General features: G+C 42.1%; 1 protein-coding gene and 1 pseudogene across 2 annotated transcripts in view; both read left to right on the forward strand.

Annotated features, from left to right (window-relative positions):
- DNAH8 (dynein axonemal heavy chain 8) overlaps positions 1–18,418 on the forward strand; it is a 589,186-nt gene that overhangs the window by 1,052 nt on the left and 569,716 nt on the right. The window lies entirely within an intron of this gene.
- LOC311518877 (platelet-activating factor acetylhydrolase pseudogene) lies at positions 1,012–5,158 on the forward strand (annotated as a pseudogene). Its single transcript has 3 exons — positions 1,012–1,036; positions 4,108–4,332; positions 4,671–5,158. The product of its transcript is annotated as a platelet-activating factor acetylhydrolase pseudogene (transcript).

An 18,418-nucleotide genomic window follows, 5' to 3' on the forward strand; every position in this document is an offset into this window, starting at 1 on the left:
ACTAACGCCTTGAATCTAGAAGGAGAGAGAGACTTACCGAAACAGCCCTAGAGAAAGAGAGCAACTGAGAGTCGTACAATTACCCCAGCCACCACTGGAGGTGGAAGAAAAGAGAGACTGATGCCTTCCAGCCCCTGAAAGTGGGGAGGGGGAGATGAAGAGCCTGACTCCAACCTCAGTAAGAGACGGCAAAGGTGGCTTTTTTTGCCATATTAGCACTTCAGGGTTTTGGAGTCTGCTAGTGGTTGGTTTGGCCACTTACATATACCAGGTCTGGTCTATTTGATATTCAGGCTGCAACAGACCCCCAAGTAACTGCTTGGCAGCCCAGAATATCAAGAGAACTGATGCTATATCTCTTCCTCCCTCCTCTGACACATCCCTGTGCCAGATGCTGCAAGACTGTGCATGTCCTGTGTGTTGCAATTCGTGGGTGGAAAGACCTGGCATTATAGCATAAAAGGAAGAAACAAAGTTCAGGATTGGAGTCAGACTCCCCACTGTCATGGAAAAGAAATCCTGACCTCCTACTCCCTAGGGAAGAGGCCATCCTGTGATCCCTAAGAAAGAGACTGACTCTAACCTCTGAAGAAGGAAGAGCATGATTGCACCTATCCCTTGCTCCAGGCAGCATAGGCAGGGCATATACTGACACCCACCCTCAGTGGAGAGGAAGTAAAAATTTCCATTCAGGGGTGCTGGAACAATTTTTTTAGGGGGGGTGCTGAAAGTCATTGTACAAACTGTGCATCCTGTAAATGATGGAAGCCGTGCATCGGGTTGCTATTATTACTTCAAGCCAGGAGGTGTTCCATCCCCAGCACCTCCAGTTCCAGCACCCCTACTTCCACTTAGACCCTGTATGTAGTGAGCACACCCTTGACCCTGTAGTGAAAGAGATATAAATACTCCCCTTCAGGAATAAGGGGAGATAGATCTACCTTCCGGATTCTAGGGTGTAGACAGACTGACCAATCTCAACCCTAGCCTCAAAGAGAAAGAGGGATAGTGATGACCCTGGCATTAGGGACAGACAGTGAGACAGTTGCAGGAAGAGAGACAAAAATGTGGCTCTGTGCTCCTTCCTCCTAGCTCAGGAAAGCAATGAAGAGGAGTGACCATCTCCCCTGCACCCTGTTGGGGGTGGGGAGAGATCCATCAATCTCTCTCCCATCTATAGGAGAAAAGAGATCAAATGAGGTTACCCTCCAGTCCTTGCCCAAGTCAGAGAGAGACTGCCGCTCCTCCTCCCTAATATAAGGGGTGGAGGAGGTAGATAGATACTTCGGCTCTTGGGAGTGGGATGGGGAAGAAAGTGAGAGCGTGTGTATAAGAGACCAAACAGTTCTGGACCCCAGTGAGAGAGTGACTGATCCTTTGGTTCCAAGGGGACTGATGAGGGAGACTAACCCCCTCCTACACATCTGGGCACTAGGGAAGACACTATCTGAGATCTTCAGCTTCATGGGGAGGGGATAGAGAGAGAAATAAACTAGCCAGTCCATTCGAGTGGCAGGTTCAGGTGAGAAAGATTTAACTCTTATCCAACGACCAGCCTTACACCGAGAAAGATCACTGATCCATTCCCCTCAGATACAGATGAGGTGTACTCCCATCCTTAGACGGGGGAAAGATTGAAATGGATACATTATCTGAAACATAAGGATAAAGATTGGGTGTGGGGCAAGGAGCTGAACTATAATCATGGGGTTAGGACTTCTCCCTTCTGATTTTTCTGCATCAGGATTTTTTTTTTAAATGTTCCCATCTCAGGATTTTTCTTTCAAGAAAGAAAAACAGCTTTGGTTCCGGAGGAGGTGATTGTATGTTAGATTCCATAGAACCTCTCAAGGACTGCTGTGTCAAGATCTTTATTTTCAAATTACTCTCTGTACAATGGCATTCTTCAGAAGTTTTTTCTACTGTCTAAAGCCCCCATCACTACAGTATTTAAATGCATCACAATCGTTATTTTGTCACAGCTGCACCTGTATTCCCCTTCTGTTGTCCCTCCAGGTCAACCACTTTAGGCTCCAGCCGTTACCTCTCTTGCATAGAGACCTGTAGCTCTCCTCTTCCTGAGTGGGGTTTTTCCAGGCTGCATACTTCCCTGTTTACACTGATATCCTCAGCAAGCCAGACTGCCTAAATAGGCCGGTGTCTGTGCCTTGGTTTGCTAAGGCTACAAACAGCTGTAATTGCCAACAGTCACAAGTTACCACACAGCTCTTCGTAAGCAAGCACATTTGTTCTTAAGATAAAAGCATCACAGAGAAAATACATTAAACAATAAAAAACGTACAAAGATGCTCATAAAACTTACCAGAGATCATCACTGCCCCCCAGCTCCAACATGGGCTTTGGGAGGAGCCAGTCCTTCAAACCTCACCAAGCATTCTTTCTATGGTCAACTGCAGCTCAGAACTAGTCTACCCCCCCCGAGGAACAGATAAGTCATTCCTTTGTACAGCTTGGGCCTTTGATTTTGAAACTCTGGGAACAGGTAATTAGCAGACAGTGATCCTTTCCTCAGGGCATAGCTTCAGAAGGCTGGGTTTTTGCATAACCTGAGGTAAGGAATTTGCAGTATTCATGTCCCTCTAGAGCAGTGTTTCCCAAACTTTAACAGCCGGCGAAACCCTTTCACTAAATTGTGAAACCTCATGAACCTCCTCCTAAAAATGAATATTTCCAGGGATTTAAGTTTAAATTTCCTCTGCACTTCACACTCTGTGGGGCTCCTGCTGCTGGACCCCGTTGAGCTTGGGCTGCAGGTCCTGCTGACTGCTGGAGCTCGGGGTGCGAGCCCCAACTGCCCAGGCCCGCTCTCCCTGGGGTTCAGGCTGCCAGCTCCCCCACTGATGGGGGCAGGGCTCAGGCTGTCAGCCTCAACTGCCCAGCCCCACTCTCTCTGGGGCTCGGGCTGTCTGCCCTGCAATTGGGTCCCACCTGCTGCCTCCAATGCCTGGGGTCCTCTGGCCACCATTAGTGAAATTTTTCTGGCGAACCCCCTGTAATGTTCTGTGAACCCCTAGGGCTTTGCGAACCCCAGTTTGGGAACCACTGCTCCAGAGATTCTCCAGGCAAACCACTGGTTACTGTTTGAGCAAAAAGTCCATTCTCATCTGGCACATTTTCAGTTTAGTACCTTGAAGCTTATAACACTTCCCAGGGTTCACATCACATCTCCTTTCTAGAAAGAGGGGACATACAGTCCTGGCCCACAATAACACATAGTTTTTGCCTTTAATACAGTTCTTGCCAAAGAAACTTAATACAATAAATTTATTCAAAGATATTGTGGGGAATTGCAATGTTTGTCACATCTATCCCTCAACACCCTTGTGAGCTGGGGGTTGTGATGGTGCCTCCCATAAGGCTTTATGGAAATATACTTATGAATGTATATATGACATAACTAGAATGTGTTTTATGCTACATATGCCATGTAACGTATCTCTGTAAAGGGTATGATCTACTGAATCTATTAATCCTATTTGTGTGCATGTGTTATTTTTGTATTCAAAGTTATGAATATTAGCTGCATACTTGTTTGATTCTGAGTAGGTTTTAGTGAAGCAGTTGGTCAGCTTCCTGAGAAGACTATTCTCAATAAGTGTCCAACCAAGAAGCCCTTAAGCCAACAATGAACTTGGAGACACCAATCCACATCTGGGGTTTCCCAGGAATGTGGCTTGGCTGGTAAGGAGCTCAGTCATGCATAGACATGTGACTTGCCCAGGTGACTCTAAAACTCCATTTTGTAGCTGGACTTCACATAGGAGAGAGGAGGGGGGTCTCCACCCTAAGAGAAAGTCTATTTAAACCCCTGGGAGACCCTTCCATTTTGTCTTCAGCTGGCTAAAGAAAGGGCCTCTCCACCCTCAAAGATACCCGAAAGAAACTGGAACAAAGGACAGTAACTACAGGGGGTGTGAGTGATTGCTGGACCCAGACTAGAAGGAGATTAGTCTGTAAAGGGAAGCTTACTGGAACTGGTGAGGTTTTTATCTGTATTCAGTTTGATTAGACATAGACTTGCATGTTTTATTTTATTTTGCTTGGTAATTCACTTTTTTCTGTCTGTTACTACTTGGTACCACTTAGAGTGTATCAAAGCTCTTGACCTTATTCTTGATATTATTTCTGGAAAACATGTAGTGAATGTTCTACCTTTAAACTTTGATTGGACTGTCTTAAAGGGTTCTATTGATAGTGACAGAATAGCTGTGATGGGACACTCTTTTGGTGCTGCCACAGCCATTGAGGCTCTTAGCAAAGAAGCTAGATTCAAGTGTGGCATTGGCCTGGATGCATGGATGCTTCCTCTAGATCAGTGGTTCTCAAAGCCGGTCCGCCACTTGTTCAGGGAAAGCCCCGGCACGCCGGACCGGTTTGTTTACCTACCGTGTCCGCAGGTTCAGCTGATCGCGGCTCCCACTGGCCGCGGTTCACCGCTCCAGGCCAATGGGGGCTGCGGGAAGGGTGGCCAGCACGTCCCTTACCCGCACCAATTCCCGCAGCCCCCATTGGCTTGGAGCGGTGAACCGGAGCCGGTGGGAGCCGCGATCAGCCAAACCTGCGGACGTGGCAGGTAAACAAACCTGTCTGGTGCGCCAGGGGCTTTCCCTGAACAAGCAGCGGACCAGCTTTGAGAACCACTGCTCTAGGTGATGAAGTTTATGCCAAGGTCCACCAGCCATTGTTTATCAACTCAGAAAAATTCCAGTGGGCTTCAAATGTTCTAAAGATGAAGAAACTTTACTCCACTGGCACAGAAAGAAAAATGATCGCTATCAAGGGATCAGTACATCAGAGTTTTCCAGATTTTACCTTCCTGGTTGGTACCTTTGTTGGAAAGATTTTCAAATTAAAGGGAGAAATAGACCCAAATATAGCTATAGATATAAGCAACAAAACTTCATTGGCCTTCTTGCAGAAACATTTAGGTCTGGAGAAAGGTTTTGATCAGTGGGACGCTCTCGTAGATGGTGACGGTCATAATGTCATTCCCGGAATCAACATTGATCTACCCTCAACTCGGCCTGAATCACTAGAATGAAGAAACTGATAATACCGTGCATACTAAAGCACTTCTTAAGTCTTCAAAAAGATCTTACTTAGAAGTATAGTACTGGTGGCCAGCTACTTCCCACAGCTACAGCATATTTTTTTTCTTACTTATCAAGACAGGTGACTGCGAGGCAGTCTTATTGCACACTGATAAGAGTTGCAGGGGTTTAAATTCATAACAGCCTATAAACTTATTATTTAAAATACTGTAATAAACTTTTACTTTCTACCAATTAAATACTAAATCATTTATTAGATAGATGTCTGGCTCTAAATTAGGAAAGAAACAGTGTTGCCTAGTGTTTACATCAGGCGACTTTCATTCTGGCAAGAGTTTGGGCAAAATGTTTAACCTCTCTGCTCTTCAGCATCTCCATTCTTAAATGGAGAGAATACCTAACCAGCGTATCAGATGCTTTGAGCCCTCCAGCTGTAGAGTGCTACATAAGTACTGGAAAAAAAAAAATTACTAGAATGGAGTTAGCCTAACTTCAAGAATATCAAACGGGAAGCCCTGATTCAGTTTCTTAAGATTCTGATCCCAAATGGAGATATTTTGTAAAATCCATTTCCACCAGCACCACTGGAAGCCTCCTGAGAGCAGTTGTTCTTGGGAGGGTTCCTGTAAGATTTCTGGAAGTTTGGCTTTTCTTGTGAAGTTTCAGTTCCATCTTAACTGCAAACTGAAAGAAGGCTCCTTCTAGTTTTGGATTTGATCCAGGACCAAAATTGCAAGGACAGATTAGGATCTAGGGACTTAAATCACAGTCCTGCCTCCCAAAATTCAAACCAGTTTGGATTATAGGTGCCACATACGGTATTTTTAGTAGTTAATAACTGATTCTGTTTTTTAGAAGCCACAGTGTACAAGCTTAAGCATTCCTGCCATTCTCTAGGAAACTAAAACTGCATACAAATTAGCTGAAATGTTTTCCCTCCATGACAGACAATGGAAGACTAGTAAAATTTCTTGTCAAGATTACAAAGCACATAGAGCACTTGGGTTGGATTTTCCAAAGCACCTAAGTGACACAGGAAGCGCAAGTCCCGTAAAAGTCAATGGGATTTTGCACCTTCTCTATGCAGCTTTTGCCTGCTTTGTAAACATCAGTTGGGGATGAGGCTGATACTGGAGAGAAAATTGAACTCTCAAGGCAATGTAGTCTTCATTTTTAAGAGTAATTATTTTGTCTTTATATACATTTTCCTGCTTTGTACAAATGCCATCTCAACATATTGTGACATGCACTATTACATTTAGGGATGCTTCTTTACATGCAAAGAAAAAGAAATCAGGGAGGGATAGCTCAGTGGTTTGAGTATTGGCCTGCTAAACCCAGGGTTTTGAGTTCAATCCTTGAGGGGGCCATTTCGGGATCTGGGGCAAAAATTGGGGATTGGTCCTGCTTTGAGCAGGAGGTTGGACTAGGTGACCTCCTGAGGTCCCTTCCAACCCTGATATTCTATGATTTTACTTAATTAACCCAGAGTATGTATTAATACTTGGGGGGGGGGGGACAGCTGTGCATATCCATCAATGTTATAGAGGGCGAACAATTCATGAGTTTACCCTGTATAAAGCTTTATACAGGGTAAAACGGATTTATTTAGGGTTTGGACCCCACTGGGAGTTGGGCATCTGAGTGTCAAGGACAGGAACACTTCCTAAGTTGCTTTCAATTAAGCTTACAGCTGTTATGGGACGTGGTTCAGATCTGGATCTGGGTTTGCAGCAGGCTAGCGGGTCTGGCTCAAACCAGGCAGGGCACTGAAGTCCTAAGCTGACAGGGCAGAAAAGCAGGAGCAGAAGTAGTCTTGGAACATCAGGTGGCAACCCCCACGGGGTTTCTGTGATCCATCCTGTCACAGGGGTAATAGTATTTTCCTGGTTTCAGAGTAACAGCCGTGTTAGTCTGTATTCGCAAAAAGAAAAGGAGTACTTGTGGCACCTTAGAGACTAACCAATTTATTTGAGCATGAGCTTTCGTGAGCTACAGCTCACTTCATTGGATGCATACCGTGGAAACTGCAGCAGACATTATATACACACAGAGATCATGAAACAATACCTCCTCCCACCCCACTGTCCTGCTGGTAATAGCTTATCTAAAGTGATCATCAAGTTGGGCTATTTCCAGCACAAATCCAGGTTTTCTCACCCTCCACCCCCCACACCCCTGCTTTTACAGATGGGAAACAGAGAGGCTAAGGTATTTAGGTGCCTAACTCCTATTGATCAGTGGGAGTTAGGTGCCTAAGTACACTTGAGGATCCGGGCCTAAGTGACCAAGATCACACAAAAAGAAAAGGAGTACTTGTGGCACCTTAGAGACTAACAAATTTATTTGAGCATAAGCTTTTGTGAGCTACAGCTCACTTCATCAGATGCATTCAGTGGAAAATACAGTGGGGAGATTTTATATACATAGAGAACATGAAACAATGGGTGTTACCATACACACTGTAACGAGAGTGATCACTTAAGATGAGCTGTTACCAGCAGGAGAGCACGATAGGGAAGGAACCTTTTGTAGTGATAATCAAGGTGGGCCATTTCCAGCAGTTGACAAGAACATGTGAGGAACAGTAGGGGGGGAAATAAACAAGGGGAAATAGTTTCTTTGTGTAATGACCCATCCACTCCCAGTCTCTATTCAAGCCTAAATTAATTGTATCCAGTTTGCAAATTAATTCCCATTCAGCAGTCTCTTGTTGGAGTCTGTTTTTGAAGTTTTTTTATTGAAGAATTTCCACTTTTAGGTCTGTAATCGAGTGACCAAAGAGATTGAAGTGTTCTCCAACTAGTTTTTGAATGTTCTAATTCTTGACATCTGATTTGTGTCCATTCTTTTACGTAGAGACTGTCCAGTTTGGCCAATGTACATGGCAGAGGGGCATTGCTGGCACATGATGGCATATATCACATTGGTAGATGCGCAGGTGAACGAGCCTCTGATAGTGTGGCTGATGTGATTAGGCCCTGTGATGGTGTCCCCTGAATAGATATGTGGACACAGTTGGCAATGGGCTTTGTTGCCAGGATAGGTTCCTGGGTTAGTGTTTTTTGTTGTGTGGTGTGTGGTTGCTGGTGAGTATTTGCTTCAGGTTGGGGGGCTGTCTGTAAACAAGGACTGGCCTGTCTCCCAAGATCTGTGAGAGTTATGGGTCATCCTTCAGGATAGGTTGAATAAAGACTGGGAGTGGATGTGTCATTACACAAAGTAAAACTATTTCCCCTTGTTTATTTCCCCCCTACTGTTCCTCACACATTCTTGTCAACTGCTGGAAATGGCCCACCTTGATTATCACTACAAAAAGTTCCTTCCCACCCTGGTGCTCTCCTGCTGGTAATAGCTCATCTTAAGTGATCACTCTCATTATAGTGTGTATGGTAACACCCATTGTTTCATGTTCTCTGTGTATATAAAATCTCCCCACTGTATTTTCCACTGTATGCATCCGATGAAGTGAGCTGTAGCTCATGAAAGCTTATGCTCAAATAAATTTGTTAGTCTCTAAGGTTCCACAAGTACTCCTTTTCTTTTTGCGGATACAGACTAACACGGCTGCTACTCTGAAACAAGATCACACAGAAAGTCTGTGGTGGACCAGAGAATTGAATGCTTGTCTTCCAAGTCATAAGCTAGTGCCCTAATCATTGGACAACTCCTGATGGTTTAAATACTAGCATCAGCCAATTAGTGAGCTGTGAAGGGCGGCCCTTCAGCCCTTGCTGGGAATTACGTCCTGCAGAGCCTAGATTCATAGGGTTCCCCCATGGAAAGCTAGCCAATGCGTTTAGTGGTTCTAACAAAAAAGGTCAGCAACTCACAATTCCTGTGTTTCTGGGTTCTAGTCTGCCTGGTTGTTACAAAAGTCAGATGAGACTACTTGTGTGCTTATAAGTTAAGCATTTGCATAAGTGTTGGCAAGAGTGGGGTCCAAAAATGTATTTATTTGGAGGCTTAATTGTTTCAGTAAAAATTGGGGAATGTTGTATTTCTGATTTACTGGAAATTAACTTTTAAATCAAATTATAGTATATGTAAGATAGAATTAATCTGCAAAACTGAAACCAACTTGTGTTAAATGTTTTTGCTTTCCTGCATTTATGTTATACAACAACTGTATCAATTTTTTTTTTTTTTTTTTTTTAGTGACTAGTAGTTTTTATCCCATAAACTATGACTGAGTCTCACTCATGTTAATATAGGTTGCTGGCTCTTCATTCTCCACAGTATTCTTCTGCACTGCTGAAAAAACAAAATGAAATCTGTACATTGAAATCAAACTTGTTTAAGTGCTATATAATAAAAATATACAGTAGGTAAAGGTTGAATAAGTTTCAGTGAACTAAACTGAGAAAGTTTCTAAACTGTATCTTCATCTGCACTTGTTTTTGTGCGTTGATTAGCAAAATAAGACTAGTTGTTTACACGTAGTCATTTTCTTAAATTAGAATGACTAGTACAAGTTTAGAAAAGATTCTCTGTACCTGCAGTAGATATTACAGAAGGAAAAAAAGCTGTTTTATTGCTTATGTCAACTATGTACACGATTGGCCAGTATTTCCATCAGTTCAGTGGTTCAGATTTAGATCTCAATTCTACAAACATACACAACTTCATGCATGAGTAATCTCATTGGAGTCAACAGGACTACTCATGTGCATTGAGTTAAATGTATGTGTGATGCTCTGTACCTCGTAGGAACACCCTACACCCCCATGTTCATCTGTATAAAATGATTGTGTGGTATCCAATGCAAAGTTTGTCATGTTGGGTGTCTTTGGAAGGCTTATAATGCACTGAGCATAGTTGTTATAGTAATTGTTACAGTAATGTTATAGGTTATAATTTCATGTATATAGTTATGAGGCTGAAAATATATCCTCATGGCTTAAAGCAAGCTCATGCAAAAACTCTCCAAGAACAGACAGGCAGTTCACCCCTCATCAGGGCATGGATGGGACAAACCCAGCCCAGCCTCACAGGAACAATGGATACTGGCTTAGGCAGCAACAGAAGAATCTTAGACCCTTGAGGGAGTTACCTCCTTTCTTTGGGCAGTTTGGGACTGCAATGAGGTAATGCTCACCTGACTCTGAAGGGGGGCAGGGCGCATGCACAAAGCCAAGAAGAAAGAAAGGACATGATAAAAGGGAGAGACATTTTGCCATGCTCTCTCTCTCCCACCTCCATCTGCATACACCACAACCACCAAGTGACTGAAACGCTGATCAAATGGGAGAGCCTGACTGAAAAGCCAGCCTGTGGTGAGAAGCATCTGAGTTTTTAAGGACATTGAAAGTGTTAAGATCAGCTTAGAATGGGGTTTGCTTTTATTGCATTTGACCAAATCTGACTTGTTATACTTTGAGTTATAATCATTTAAATCTACCTTTATAGTTAATAAATCTGTTCATTCATTCTACCTGAAGCAGTGCATTTGGTTTGCAGTGTGTTAGAGACTCCCCTTGGGAGAACAAGCCTGGTACATATCAATTTCTTTGTTAAATTGACTAACTTATATAAGCTTGCAGCATCTAGTGGGCATAACTGGACACTGCAAAATGGAGGTTCCCAGGGTTGTGTTTGGGACTGGAGATATTGGCTAGTGTCATTCGCTTGCAAGTAGCTGGGAGCAGCTTACATGCTAGCAGCTGTGCGTGAACAGCCCAGGACTGGGGGTTCTCACAGCAGAGCAGGGTAAGGCTGGCTTCCAGAGTAAGGATTGGAGAAGCCTAGCAGATCACCGGTTCAGATAACGCCAGAGAGGAATGTCATAATGTGATACGTCTGGGAGATTTGTGCATCAAAAAACTAAAAATTCTGCATATTTTGTCAAAACACCACAATATAATCATGCTGGTTTCCAGTTGTTTTGGTCATGTATTTAAACTACAATACAGAAAAAAGTAACACACAAAAAAGTTACAACTACTTGGTAACCAATACCCTACCCCTAATTCTGGATTTTCATTTAAATTACATTCCAGAACACCAAGCAGCACAATAAAAATAAAATAGAATGTCATTTGAAATTGCTTACACTTTTACACAAGTCATTTTTGCTAATCATGGTCCTGCATTTCAGTACAATCCAGTATTCTAATTTAAATTATAGTACAGAAAACAAAGCCTTTAAGTTTTTCCTCACTTAGTGATTTCCTTTAGCAGAACGGATCAAATTGTACAGTGAAAAACTCTGCATCTGCAGAGTCTGAGACAGCATTTATGCAATTCGAGGCCAGCATTTATGTGACTGCATTTATGCAGTTTGGAATTCTGTCTTTCACTGAAAGCCAAAACACCTGAGGGCTACAAAAATAGCTGCACTTTAAATAGCTTCAGGCACAATTTTTTCCCCTCTACAGTTTTAGCTCCTGTTCAGGTACCTCAGAAAATGCCAGGTATTGTTTATATCCTGCTATTTTTAAACACGATGAGAATCAAATCTACATGTCTCAGAAAATTCAGATCTTCTTGTCCAAATGAGAAATATTTGTCAATTTTTTCAGAAGACTGATAGCCTCTAAAGAGATCTAGACAGGCAAGTTTTTCCAACAGGAGATAAGTTTTCTGCCTCTCAAAATTTGAAGAACTCTGAGGTGCTTTCTGAAGAAAGGGAGCTCTAGATGTGAACTGAAATATCTGTAGTTCTTCCAGAAGGTCAAATGTGTTAACACTGCAAGGCTTCCTGCTCTCGAATGTCAGATTTAAACTGAGACTTTGTTCACATATCTCTGCTAGAAAAGTGATGTGTACTTTCAACAATGCATACTTAGCTGCGTCATTCTGTGTGAACTATTCAGAAAATGCTGAAACTGGAGAGCTGGTGTTGCACTCTTCATTAAAAACTTTTGTAGAATTGAAAGTTCTTAGATTGATATCGAACAGCATGGAATGAGCTGTTCCTGTGTGTGGGCTAGGAGGCCTGGATGCTTTTCCAGCTGGAGATTCTTGTAGTTTCTGGTTCATGAAATGGAGCTACCTCACTTTTGTACTACCCGAGTTGTAAAGTGCTTCAAAAACGTGTTCTATAAATGTTTCTAAATGCTTCACCAATACCTTCAACAATATGTCAAACAGAGGATATGCCCAGAATTCAGAAACAGTATTATCTAAGAAAAAACATAGAATCAAATGCCTTTTTCATGTAAGTAGTATTGTCAGTATCAATTACTACATTTTCATGATCAATCTGGTACTCATTTACAGCTTTGACTACAGCCTGTGAAACAGTTGAGTGATTATCATCACCTAAAAAACACTGTGTCCACCAAAAAAAGTAAACAAGTCAACTGCAATCAGGTTCTAATGGTGCAAGCAGTACATTCAGAACTGATCTCGCCTCGTCACCACAACATTAAAAAATAACAGCAATTTTCTTGTCTTTAAGCTTCAGTTTTCTTTCAGGTACACTTCAGGTATGTATGTCTCAGTCAGTTGTGTCCAGGAATCGCACACCCCATTCCAGATCCTGCTGTCAAGAAATTCTCTCACAAGTGGATGGTCAGTCTTTGACAGGGGGATGTTGGCACCTGCTAGTGTCTTCACCCATGCTGTACAAATCTGAACGTAGAAGCAGTTAGATAAGTCTTGAATGAGGACAAATGTTTACTACCCATGTAATATTGTTAATCTAAGATTTATTCATATTATATTTAGTTCCGAATTTCTAGATTTTAATTTAGATTTAAAGTATAGTAAATCATATATGTAAATAACATATTTGGTTTATGCCTCTAAGGAGAGGCACACTCAATAACAAAAATGCATCATCAAATCAATCAACTAAAATATCACATGAAAGTGCAAGTTATAGTGTAGAGCAGTGGTTTTCAAACTTCTTTTCTGGTGACCCAGTTGAAGAAAATTGTTGATGCCCGTGACCCAGTACTTCCCCCTGCCTAGGAGCCGGACCTGCTGCTGGCTGCTTGTGGGGCGCAGCGTGGTGTCAGAACAGATAGTGACTTGCCTGCCTCAGCTGGGCAGCACTGCCGCTGGGACTTTTAACAGCCTGGTTTAGTGGTGCTGACTAGAGCCACCCTGACCCAGTGCCTTACATTCCGTGACACAGTACTGGGTCGCAACCCACAGTTTGAAAACGACTGGTGTAGTGTGTATTATTAAAGAGAAAACTGACCATAATCACTTAAAAAAAAAAAGTTAACAGAGCTGTATATTCAAGATCTTATAGCAAGTGAAGAGACCCTATCGCTATAGCTCTTCTAAGCTGCTACTTATATTTCAGTATAAGAACATTTTTTTGTATTTCCATTCACCTTCACGTGTTCTTGCTTCGCCTGGGTTTTGTTTTTCCAGTGTACTTGTAATGGTCTTCTGATGCTTGTTTCTGCCTCTCTCCCTTAATTTTTTTTTTTTTTTGGATGCACAATGATCCACAATTGCTTACCATCAGTCATGATTGAGAACAACATTGCAGGATGTGCAAAATAAATTGTTCCCATCCACATGCAGTTTTATAGGGATTCTTGAGTATGAGAAGCTGGTGCAGCCATTTGTAATGCATGATGTGAAGGCTGTACAGGTTGTGCAAAAGAATGAATATCCCTTTGGTCACTTCATCTTTACCTATTTGGCTACTTTGGGAACTGCTTGGTTCTGACTGTCCTGACAGTTTATTGACTGCTTGATACATATTTTATTTTCCCTCAAAGTCTTTTTTTTTAAATGGGTAAGTAAAATAGATCCTGAGCTGTAATCTAACCCCATTATGCCACTCTGGCACAGGAGCAAAGCAAGAAAGCACATAGACCTTCTTAGCTGAGGATTCCCTTGGTATGAAAGAGTCCTGACTGTCCTATGCCAATCCCTGTATAGGAAACAAGGAGGGCTGGGGAAAGGAGCACAGTCAGAGCATGCTACACTCTTGCCATTGCGAGTTGAACATGGCCCCCTGGGGACCCACTAGCTGGCATATTTTGTGGTAACAGCTTCCATCCTTGTACTCTTTAACCAACCAACAATAAATGTACTGATTGATTTAAAATCAAGCGCATACTTGACCAAAAAGGGGACTTGTACCACTCTAAAGGTCAATAAAGTTAAGCTATCAGCAAAAGTGCCTCAGAATGATCTCTGCTGTTCTTTGATTGTAAACGGTGAATCAGACAAGGATTCAGGTGAATGCTGAGCTGGACGGAGAATAGGAGTGAGGAGCATTGGAGGCAATCCCCAAACCTCTTTGTCTAATAGTAATGTAATTAAGTTTGAGCCTTTATTTCTAGTGATTAGTCAACTAAAAATGAAGCCATATGGTCAGTATGGCATCACAGGCAACTGAAGATTAAGTGAGAGCTGGAGAATCAAACTCCCAGTTTATATTAGCTACTGACCATCTCTAGAAAGGTCAGTAGTAAACAGTTCATGGAGCATATGGACTGAAAACTTTTTCAGGGGTCTGCGTGTGGCTGGCTCACTACAAAAGCAACTTTCCTTCTCCTGGAATTGACACCTCCTCATCAATTATTGGGAGGGGACTACATCCACCCTGATTGAATTGCCCCTCTCAATACTGGTTCTACACTTGTGAGGTAACTCCCTTCTCTTCATGTGTCAGTATAATAATGCCTGCATCTGTAATTTTCACTCCATGCATCTGAAGTGGGGTTTTTCCCGCCATGAAAGCTTATGCCCAAATAAATCTGTTAGTCTTTATGGTGCCACCGGTCTTCTTGTTGTTTTAATAAAAAAAAAAAAAGTTTTATTCTCTGATGCTGCAAACTCCTATGCACATGCTTAATTTGACTACTATAAAGTCATGGTCCTGCTTAAATGTGTGCAGGATCAGGTCCTTAATTTCAATATTATTTTTTGCCTATAGCAGTTTTGTAAAATTGAAATAAAATATCCTACCAGTAGTAGAGTGTTTTTAAAAAATAGCATTTATAATTTAGTTATATGTTTTAATCTAAATTTGCAGTGGTGCACACATTCAAATTTAGTTTAACAAGGCCTTAACTGATTTAACTTGCTTGATTTAAATCAGTTTTTTTAAATTACGTTATTTACCCTGTCCTATGTACCTCTTTATGCAGTGTTTCCTGATATTTTTTTCAAGTGTCAGTAATTTCTATTTGTTTGTCCAAAACAATGTGACTAGACTTAAATATAGTCAGTACATCTTCAGTTGTCTTATATTTACTACTTTGGCAGTGATAGTAATATATGTTTTGTCACAAACCGCTTTACTAGTTGTCATTAGGATAGGTTGGGTTATTGTATATCTTATGGAAGATTAAGTGTTGAACCTCCTGTCTTAGGTGAAAATGAGGCAAAGTGGTTATAAACTGAAGTATTTTACAGTTTTCCATTATTCCTGGAGTATCTTATTTGAGTGAAAGATACATGAATACTGCAACATATGTAATGAGTTTCAGATTTGCCTCGTTATTCTGATTTATGAGATTTTTTCTTCCTCTGTCACATTTGTAGCTTTGTAACTAAGTTGTCCATGTGTCATTTGAATTTTTATTCACAGTTATAGGTTTTATCGCTACTTCTGTCAAACACTGATCAGTGAAGACATAGCATTTGTGTGTCAAAAATGTTTATTCCAAACATACAACCTGTAAGATGGTCACGGTGGGAGACCACACGCCCTTTGCTACAACACTTCCGGAGTGCTTCGGTTCAGGGGAAAATTAGCTCACAGTTAGTGTCCCAGGTGTGCAGTCACACTGAGCAGCGATAAGTCTATAGGCCCAGAGCCCTCAATCAGGGCGAGGCAACACACAGTTAATGGCTCTGGCTTGTGGTCTGGGAGACCAGCAACGAGTCTCTCTGCTCAGGTCCTCAGTCAGGGCAGTAATCCCGTAGGGGCTCTGACCTATGGTGAGTCATGCAGAGCAATAGAGAGCCTATTCCCCCAGCCCTCAATCAGGGAAGGGCAGCACTCAGTTCAGGAAAGGGGCTCTGGCCTTCAGTCCAGCAGAGCAACAGTGGGGAGATTAGCTCTCTGGTGTGAGACTCAGCAAACCATCTAGAAAAGGAGTACTTGTGGCACCTTAGAGACTAACCAATTTATTTGAGCATAAGCTTTCGTGAGTTACAGCTCACTTCATCAGATGCATTTGCCATCCTAGTTCAGGCAGGGTCCAGACCAATGCAGGCCTCCTGACTACAAAGTGGGGATGCTGCCACCCCTGACAGTGAGATGACAGGAGGACACAGGCCCTCCCGCTCCACTACATCCCAGCCCAGTGCCCTAACAGTGGTCCGCCACTGGGTCAGTGGGAAAAATCAAACTGCAACACACTGGCTGCTTGCAATCAGTCACACAGCCAAACCCTATTTGGCTTCCCTAGGCTCCTTCCTACACTCAGTCCAGGTACCTGGGGTTGTTGTTGGTCTTGCTTGAGTAAACAACGAGCAGCAGCCCAAACAGCTCCTTGGTATCCCTGGCGTCCGGCAGCTCCATCCATCCTTCCAGGTCTCTGTAGTAGCTTCTATCAAGTCAAGGCTCCAGCAGCAGGGGAAAGACATGCTGCTACTCTGCACCAACTGAGCTAGAGGGCCGGCCTTTTATAGTTCCTGTTCCTGCTCTGCCCCTGTGCTTCCGGTGGAGCGGCCATGGGTTTGCCAGTTCTGCCCACCAGAGGGCAGTCACGGTTCTCTCCCGGTCTGTCAGGGAGGAAGGCAATGCCCCCTTGCTACACAACCGTATATTTTGATTTCACATGATTTCCATGATAAATGGAACATTGTGGATATTGCTCCACCAATCAAGACTCAGTAAGAGTTTTCTTCTCCAGGAATAGTGCACATGCTGTTTAATCTCATCATATACTGAATCCAGCAATCTTTCAGTAAATATGCACATGCTTCATGTTGAGCACAAGAGTAGACCCAGTGCAGTCAGTGGGACTACTCACATGCTTAAATTTAAGTAGAAGCATAAGTTGTTTGCAAGATAGGTGCCTAAGTCATCAATGAGGTTGTCACAGTCCTCAAATTAGCTGCAACTCTGATCCTCCTGGTCTCCTCCAGTACACACCACTAGGTCTTAGGCCTCCAGCCATCACCTGTCTCAGACCAGGGCCTTAGTTTTCAGATCCCTGCAATTCGTTATGATTTTGCCTGCAGTTCTGATCTCTCAGGGTAATGACAGGGTTATCCAGTGATCAGTCTGTTTTTTTTCAGAACCACTTTTTAAAAAAAATCAATAATACTTTGCTTTATGAAAGCAAACAGTTTATATGCATCCTTAGCTTACCAGGTGTTCACCCATCTTCAACATGGAGATCCTGGTAGGGCTAAAATACTTGAAGTCCTCCCACAGAGCTTGTTTTTGTTGATCACAGTCTCGTGCCTGTCAGTTCTGGATGGTGTCTCTCCCTGGATCAGGGCTGTTATTTTTATAAAATTTGAAGTTCCTTTTCTGCTAAGGCCTTTGAAACAGGTAAAACCAATCAATATGTGTGCTTTTTCCTAAGGGGGTGAAACTTCTGTTGTATGTTTGAATATAATAAGGCATGATGTCAAATAACTAACTCAGTTTAAGTTTTATTAGTAGTTAATACAGTGCTATACAGAAAGGAAAACATGTTACCTACTGTCTGTAATTGGAGAAGTGATGGGAGCTTATTTCAGTTCACTCCTAACTTCCCAAGCTCTTTATATACTAGTTTAGAACACAGAAAACCCTTTCTCGTGTTCTTTTTGTAGGGTGGTTTTGCTGACATTAGTTTATTTTGAATATTTTCTGCTGGTGCTAATCAATAAATTAATGACAGGTTTCAGAGTAACAGCCGTGTTAGTCTGTATTCGCAAAAAGAAAAGGAGTACTAGTGGCACCTTAGAGACTAACCAATTTATTAATAAATGAATGACATCTGTAACCATATTTAGCTTTTAATGACTTAGACATCAATCACTGTTTCCTGTTACACTGATTACAGAATACGTCTGCTTTATCAAATATTTCTTGTCCATTTGGTCAATTACTTAATTTGATCAGTTACAGTGTAGTTATGAGTATCCCTTATCAATTACACCATTTTGTCCATTACAGCATACATCTATAACAGGCATTCCTTTATATGCTATGTGTGTTTACAGAAAAGAGATAAAAAATGACCTATTGCCCTGTGAAGCTTTTTTTAATGATATCTGCTTTACTTAATTGATATGCTAAAAGCACCTTTTGATAGTTTTTTTAAAATTATTATTATTATTATTATTATTATTTATTATTAATTACAGAAAACACCTGCCCCATATCAGTTGCAACTGGTCCCTTTCTGGGCATTTGGACTAGGTCAGTTAAGTCAGAGTAAAAAACAAAGTGGATAATTAAGTACAGTCCTACTGATTACAGA

This window comes from Lepidochelys olivacea (genome assembly GCF_965140295.1).
Source record: "Lepidochelys olivacea isolate rLepOli2 genome assembly, chromosome: 3".
Taxonomy (NCBI): Eukaryota; Metazoa; Chordata; order Testudines; family Cheloniidae; genus Lepidochelys; species Lepidochelys olivacea.